The sequence below is a fragment of the Sander lucioperca genome, chromosome 2, assembly GCF_008315115.2.
Source record: "Sander lucioperca isolate FBNREF2018 chromosome 2, SLUC_FBN_1.2, whole genome shotgun sequence".
NCBI classification, from domain to species: Eukaryota; Metazoa; Chordata; class Actinopteri; order Perciformes; family Percidae; genus Sander; species Sander lucioperca.
In genome coordinates, this window is record NC_050174.1 from 3,948,787 (window position 1) to 3,956,951 (window position 8,165).

Here is an 8,165-nt window from a genome sequence, read left to right on the forward strand (position 1 = left end):
CACTATAACCATTTGTATTTTTTAAAAGCAGGAAACATTTTAGGGCTACCAAACATTGAATTTCTGAGTAGACTCCAAACTATGAACTAAATCTTAGCCTGTGTTTTTTAAACGGTATTGTCTTTAGACTCAAAACAGTCAATATGCATACTAAAACACCTAATTTTGTGTTGAAGGATATGATTGTCCAACAATGCAATGCACAAGGAATTGGAGGGAAATACAAATAAATTGTGTTTAAACAGCCCCAGGAACACCTAATAAAACAAAACAAAAAAACTATTAAATCCTGGAAAACCATTCTCGTTGCATAGGCACCAATACTGTACCATTTCCTGTTAGTATAAAACGGTTTAGTATGTTGATTTCTTTTCTATACTAACTGCAAAGACATAGTATACAGCTAATTGGCATATACTGTATACAATTAGTATGTAGCGTGGAATAAGGACACACTGTTAGAATCCTCTGATGAAATCATTTCACACTGTGTAAGACAACTGTTCTGAAGTTAAAGAGTGGAGCTGCTGCCTCTTTGTTGGTGCTCAATAAGCCCAGAAACATTTGTCAAATGTTAACACAAGTCCTGTGATGAGCGTGTGGACACAACGCTGACCTCTGCTCTCTGTCCACTGACCAGAGGTCTGTGAGAGGAGTGCTAAAAGTGGCAGCTTAACTTGTGACCCCAGGAGTCGGAGGTCATTCTGGAGTCAAACACTGTCCAGTTGACCAATGTGCAGATGGAGTTTTCTTAAGGAAAAGGCCACTTTGTTGCTACACGCGGTATTTGACAACATTGAAGTCATAACTATTAAGTGTAAAGATAGGAGTTACTTGAAAGGAGACTGCAGAAATGTCAGAAGCCACCAACTCATTCCTGTTAGATTCCAATTGTTTATGTAAACTCCTATACCCAACAAATCAATGTAAAAAATGTTACTGTGCAATCAAATTAATGGTTTATATGGGAAACAGCATCAAACTATCAAAAAATAACTATAGTTTTAATTAGGGCTGCAACTGAAGATATTTTCATTATTGATAAGTCTATCGGTTTTTTTATTATTATTATTATTATTATTATTATTATTATTATTAATCAATGAATTGTTAAGTCTATAACATTTCAGAAAATAGTGAAAAATCCCCATTATAATTTCCCAGACTTCAAAGTAACATCTTCAAATGGCTTGGATATTCATCTTACAATAATATAAAACAAAGAAAAGCAGCTGCTAGCAGAAAACATTTGTAATTTTTGCTTATTAATTGCTTAAGCGCCAAATTGATTATTAAAATAGTTTTCTGTCATTTGACAAACTGATTAATGGACGACGTGTTTCAGCTCCAGTTCCGATATCAGCAGTTTTGTTTGCACCCGTCTCCTTGTATGTCATTTAAACCGAGGTCAGACATTTACATGCCTAATCGCCTATTGTGACTGTAGAAAATGTGCTCCATTTTCAGGCAAAAGGCTGTAACTAACTGAGCTGAAGAGTAAACACTGAGTTGGTTTTGGGCGCTTCCACTCTGGCTAATGGTGTGTAAACGGAGCAGAGGGCAGCTGGACACACTGACTGGAGGCCTGTGGGAACTGACAGGTGATTCTTTGTAATCCTGCAAAAATACTAAATAAATCGTATTGTACTGGGTGAGGGAAAACAACTGTACAGTGACAGTCTGCCTCTCCCACAGCATGCATTTTGGAGGTATTTACCTCTTTTGCAATTTCACAGAGAATTGAGCAATTTCATGGTGAACTGAAATAACACCAAATAAAACTACTGTGGGTATTAAGCTAGACATCTTAATTATATAAGGTGCAATATTTAAAAAAACTGTTTAGTTCTTTGTATGTTGAATATTTTGGTATATTTCAGACTCCATAATGTTCAATTATTCAGTCATCATTTGAAACTGGATAGGAAGACGTGACAGCTTTTCCCCATATGCTGTCAGGCTGTGAAATGCATTTTGCTGATACACCTTATTTATAGAAATCGCCCAATCACAGTATGAGCATTACTCTGACCTCAACTTTCTAGCAGGATTATGAAACCCTGCATCAAAAATAATAACAAATCTGTACGCTTCTCATTCCCTCCACCAAGTATATTTGCCTGATTGACTATTCTCTCCCAAGTATGTGGGTAATCGTCTATTGAGAGCACATTTCCTTATCAGCGTCTAGCACACTGTCTGAATCTGTTATCACAATGGGCCAGATCAGTGCAGGCAGCCCCTCGCTCTCCCGGCTGAGGCGCCCATGAAAAAGAATTTCTGGAGTTGGGTGCCAACCGATAGGCCCTGAGCTCTTTATCCCCTTAAAGCCAATTCACACTCTGCATGTTTAAATATCTCAGCTCAACCCCTGCCCTCCCACTCCCGTCATGCACTCAAACCCCCTCCTCCTTCCTCCCTTTTCCTCTCGCTCTCTCTCACCCCTCCATGGCTGCAACACCAAGCGTGGACTGCCGCCACGGCCAACCTGCAGCCTTGATGGGTGGGTGGGATGCAGGTGCAGGCTGGTTGGAGGGTAAGAGAGGAGGGGTGTCATCCATTGTTGGGCTGGACAGCACGCTCTCTCCTCTGGAGCACCCTCTGATGGGGGAGCCCACTGACAATCACGCATCCTAATCTGATTATGCAAATATCTACTTCAAAAAGCAATACGCTGTAACCCTTACCCTGTGGTGGAAAGACAGAGTGAGGAAGGAGGACGGAAGGAGAGGAAGCAGTAGGAATGTAGATAGGAAGGGCATAGAATGCGCATTTTGCCCTTGTATTCAAAATTTTTGTGTCAATGATTTTGCAATTGTATGCAACACCCTGGTATACCTATCATTAGTTTCTCTCACACGCTCTCTGTACCACCAGGGGAGGTCTGAGGGAGAAACAGTATACACTTACACACTCTGAATGGCCACTGACTCCCTCAACAGGCCATTGAATTCAATATTCAAATGCTTTTTGTTTTTCCAGACGCTCCTGAATCCAGCGTCAAAAGGAATCTACAATGTTAATGAGGGGACCAAAGTACCCAGAGTTAAGATTTAGACACCCAAACAGTCTGAGGTGACATTTCCCAAGAACAACACAGCCTCAATGCCACTGATTCCTAAAGGCATGGTCAACAACCCCCGCCTCCCGAATATTCACACCGAACTGACCCCTCTGGCCCCAGCTGGTTTTTGAAATCAGCTGCCTCATTCTACTGCTGAATACATCTCTACAGCCATGCTGGCGGCTCTGTGAAGCTGTACTTACTGTAGCCACAGCGATAACTTAGCTAAATGCTAACAATCAGGATGCCAACATGTTTACAATGACACTGTTAACATGCTGATGTTTAAAGAGAGTCTCCCCCCCAGCCAGCAACTCCAGCACCTGAGAAGCATTTAAGAGTAACAAGACAGAAGACTAGAGAGATTAAACAGTGGTACAACACAACATTTAAGAGCCATGTGCTCTTGAAAAAGTATCTGCCCTGATGGGCAAAAACAATCCATTGCATCAACCTCTGGTTTGGGCCATGCAAAGATTTAAAAAAAAAAAATGTTATTGGGGTTTTGTCTATATAGACCAGAGAAACACTACCCAAGCCAACCAAGACTTCAAAATGTTGCCAACGTTTGCTCTTCAAAATGTAATTTAACTTTAGCAACCTCTCCATTACAACCTGTCACCCAGTGACCTCAGCAACCTGGGATCCTAGGAGCAAATTGGAAAATAAACATGAAGAGCAGGACGATGAGCCAAAGAAAGCAACATGGGAACAGTGAGATCTTTTACCATATTAAGTAAGATGTTTTTGGTCAGTATGTACACCCACCTCCTGACCCCATATACCCTTAATGTTTAACACAATTATACATTACACAGTGGTGCAGACACAAGAGCCACGTGCTCTTGAAAGAGTACCTGCTCCAGATGGGCAAAAACAATCCATGGCATCAAACTCTGGTTTGGGCCATGCAAAGAGTTCAAAAAACGTTTTTGGGTTGTTCGCCGTATAGACCAAGGTTATTATAGTTTTGCATTTTTCATTAGTTTTTATTTTTATTTTGTTTTGACTTTTTGTTTTCAAATTTTTAAGTTTAAGTTTTAAGTTTTAAGTTTTGATTAGTTTTTAAAGTGGGTTTGCTAGTTTAGTTTATTTTTTATTTTTTTAAATGCTTAGTTTTAGTTTAGTTTTTATTAGTTTTAGTGTTCAGAAAAAGTATTGTGTAATAATAACTCAACAAAAACATCATACAATTTTAGAAATATGTATTCACAATGTATTCAACAATAACACCAGTACATACACTGTACATATGATGAGCACAAATATGTAAACAGTCTACACAAGATGCCGCAGTATGTGCAAAATGTGTAAGCGACGTGTTTCAGGAAAAAACATAGCCAATAGACTAAAGAAGACATACATGAACAGGTGTTTTGAACTTTGGTTCAAGTAAAGTGGCGAACTTTTTGAAGTCCATCGACTCACACAGTTGTGTAGACATCCCAGTATCAATCCACATATTAACCCACGCTTTCTCGCGCTTTTGGTGCTCCTGCATATTTACTAACCAGCAGCTATCGGGTCGCCGGTGAAAGCCCTCCTATAGTGTTCTCTGTCCTGCTGTTGTCTCCGTCATGCTGCCTGGCCCTGTACCCATACATCCACGCCCTGTACCAGAACAAGTGTGCCAGTTTAGCTGGTGATCATGTTAACTGGTGATATTTGCATAAAATCAGTGAATATTCAACAAGGCCCGGTCTACTTTTTAACAGCGTTCTGCTTTGCCTCTGCCCCTCGAGTGCCAGAGGTTCACATTTTCACAAAGTGTGTGCAAATGAGACAAAATAATGGATATCAATGAAAACATCACCAGTTTATGTGTAATACATGTCCGTTTACGCATTATCCATACAAATTTCATTAGACCTATATTAGGAATCTGAAACAGCAACATCTGAATGTTATCAAACTCTCTCAGTACATTGAAGTTTTGTAATCATATACCATAATGACCATTTTGTGTTGTCAGAGTAGGCCAACAAATTATGTGCGGGATAAATAAAAGTCAAACTGAGAAAATAAGCTTCATATGTTCTTCACTTCAAATCACTAGACTTTTGCTGCAACTCAATTCATAACTTAACCGAGATTAAGATAACACTAAGTCGCCCGAGAGAAAACGAGGATCAGCACCTTGCTGCAAAACATTCAATGGCCATATGGTCATCACAATAGTGTATACCATAAGACAAAAATCGCGATTCTGGGTTGACACAGACATACTCTAATATGGGTCTAATGAAATTAAACACAACTATAATCAGTTGACTTGTGGCACAGATTGAAAGAGACTGTTTGTGCTGAGATAGGCCTACACATTCTTCGTATGAGATGGCCCACAATAACAATGATAAATGATCACGTTTGTGCATGACTGACGTGTTTCATTTTTACCCCCAAAACGGAATAAAGTGTTAAGTGGAATCATGCCAGTTTGTTGTACATCAGTTAGGTTTTGTTATGTGAGGCAAAGATTAACCTTTACTGTTTCAAGGCTTGCATTTGCCCATGTTAAATTGTGACATCACCAGTTAACATGGGCGTATATTTCTCTCATATGTTAACCTGTGTTAACTTAGACTAAAAGTTCAATAAAAGTCCAATATATAGATAGAAATCACTAAATCATTGCAGTGGTGTGTAGTGTAGTGGTATAGATCAGTGGTTCCCAACCTGGGGTCCGGGGACCCCTCAGGGGGGTGGCAAAGATCACAGGGGGTGCGCAAGTCTTTATCTGGTTTGAGGTTGAGGTAAAAAAAAAAATATTTGCACATGTTAAACAAATTATGATAATACAATAGAATATATAATGTATACAAAAGTCTGTATAAAAACGATGTATTTTTGTTCTCAAGTAGGCCAAACCTCCGGGACCTATTAACCTGGGACCCTTGCTGTCATCAGGTCAGCTGCTAGCTGCTATCATCCTCGTTTTTCCTGCCGCCACGGCATCACTATTTTATGAATGAAACATGGCGGAGAAACGTAAAAGTGCTGATAACGCCTCTGTATCAAAAAAGAAAGTAAGGCTCTATCTCGAGAGTTACCTCAACTTCGGTTTTGGAGGGGGGGGCTCAGCTTTTCTTAGACATAAGTAGGGGGAGCGCCAAGGAAAAAAGGTTGGGAACCACTGGTATAGATGATGTAGAAGCTAGGCCATCAACTTTTTTTTGTCCATGACATCCAAGGTTCGAATCCCAGCTAGATCTCTAGCGTGTTGTTTCATTTTATTTTTTTCCGTTCATACGGTATGTGTCGTATTTGTGTGGATAATGTTTAAACGGACATGTATTACACATAAACTGGTGATGTTTCCAGCGATATCCATTATTTTGTCTCACTTGCAAACACTTTGTGAAAATGTGAACCTCTGGCACTCGAGGGGCAGAGGCAGAGCAGAACGCTGTTAAAAAGTAGACAGGGCCTTGTTGAATATTCACTGATTTTATGCAAATATCACCAGTTAACATGATCACCAGCTAACCTGGCACACCGGGGTTAGCTTCTGTTTCGGGGAAAGGGGGCTTTGCTTTCTCCTTTACCTTGTTACGGTAAGCTAGGTTAGCCTCCTTGTGCGCGCTTCTCAAATGTACTTTAAAATTTGTGGGATTTTTCCCTGTAATAAATTGTCCACACATTTTACCACCTTCCACTGCAAGGCACTTGCTTTTATCTGACACAGTCATAATCAAATAGGTCTCTGCCGCTTTCTTCCGACTTTCAGTACCGCCATGATGCCAGGCGAGGGGCACGGACTATGTTGTGTTCAATTTGACATGGAATGTCGGAATTTCTGGGTTTCCAGTCGGAAACTATATGTCTACAGCACAGACTGTATAAAACAGGTCTATGGTCGGAAATGTCAACTCTGAAAGATATGACATTATTTGCTCTATGAAAGACGTTGACAAAGACGAAAACTAAGGACATTTACTCTATAATTTTATTTTAGTTAGTTTTGCAAACAGACATTACAGTTTTAGTTAGTTATCGTTTTTTTGTAATGCCTCATTTTTATTTTTATTTCAGTTTACAAGAATGTTTTTTCCCACCTAGTTTTCGTTATTTCGTTTGTTTTCGGTAACGATTATAACCTTGGTATAGACAGGAAGGAACACTACCTGAGCCAACATACTTTAAAATGTTGCCAACGTTTGCTCTTCAAAATGTCATTTAACCTTAGCAACCTCTCCACTCCAACCAGTCATCTAGTATCACCTCAGCAACCTGGGATCCTAGGAGCAAATTAAGAGGGAGAATAAACAGTAAGAGAAGGAGGATAAGCCAAAGAAAGCAACCTGGGAACAGTGAGTTCTTTTACTGTATTACTAAGATGTTTTTGGTCAGTACAGTATGTACACCCAGCATTACACCCCCTGACCCAAAAAACTCTTAATGTTTAGCACAATTAGTACCAGTGATCAAATGTCCAACCAAGTGATCTGCAGCTAGATAAAAACATAATCCTTTTAAATGCCTTGCCTTTTCAGAATTACAGCAACCCAAAGCACACTGATCTGGAATTACATGTGCTCAACCAAATGCATCAACCACAAGGTCCCTCCAAACAAAAAGGCTCAATAGCCAACCATGTTTTTCCAAGGCGCACAATACAACGGAGACCAAAGCTACAACAAAACTTACCCAACCAAGGCATGAGCTTTAGTGCTTCCACCAGAACTGCAACTTTAAGTTGAACCCCCAGTTACTCACTTTGCAACAATATTGGGCATTCAATCACCCTAAGGCGTTTCCTACTCATTTGACACCAAAACATGTTCAGAATCAGAAATACTTTAATAATCCCAGGGGGAAATTATTTTTGTTACCACTCCAGGTATACAAACAACATATACAAACAACATATTATCCAGACTTTTAACATATATAATACAAACAAATATACAGTAATAATAAATAAAATATGAAATGTACAGTGTTAATGTTAATGTGCAAATAGTGCAATAAAAAGAGAAAATGATTGTTTATGTTGAGATGATTATAGTGCAATAAAAAAGAGAAGTGAATTGTCTATGTTTGAGATAAGATGATTACAGAGAGGGGGTGTGTGACTCTCTGAGGGAGGTGTTGTAGAGTT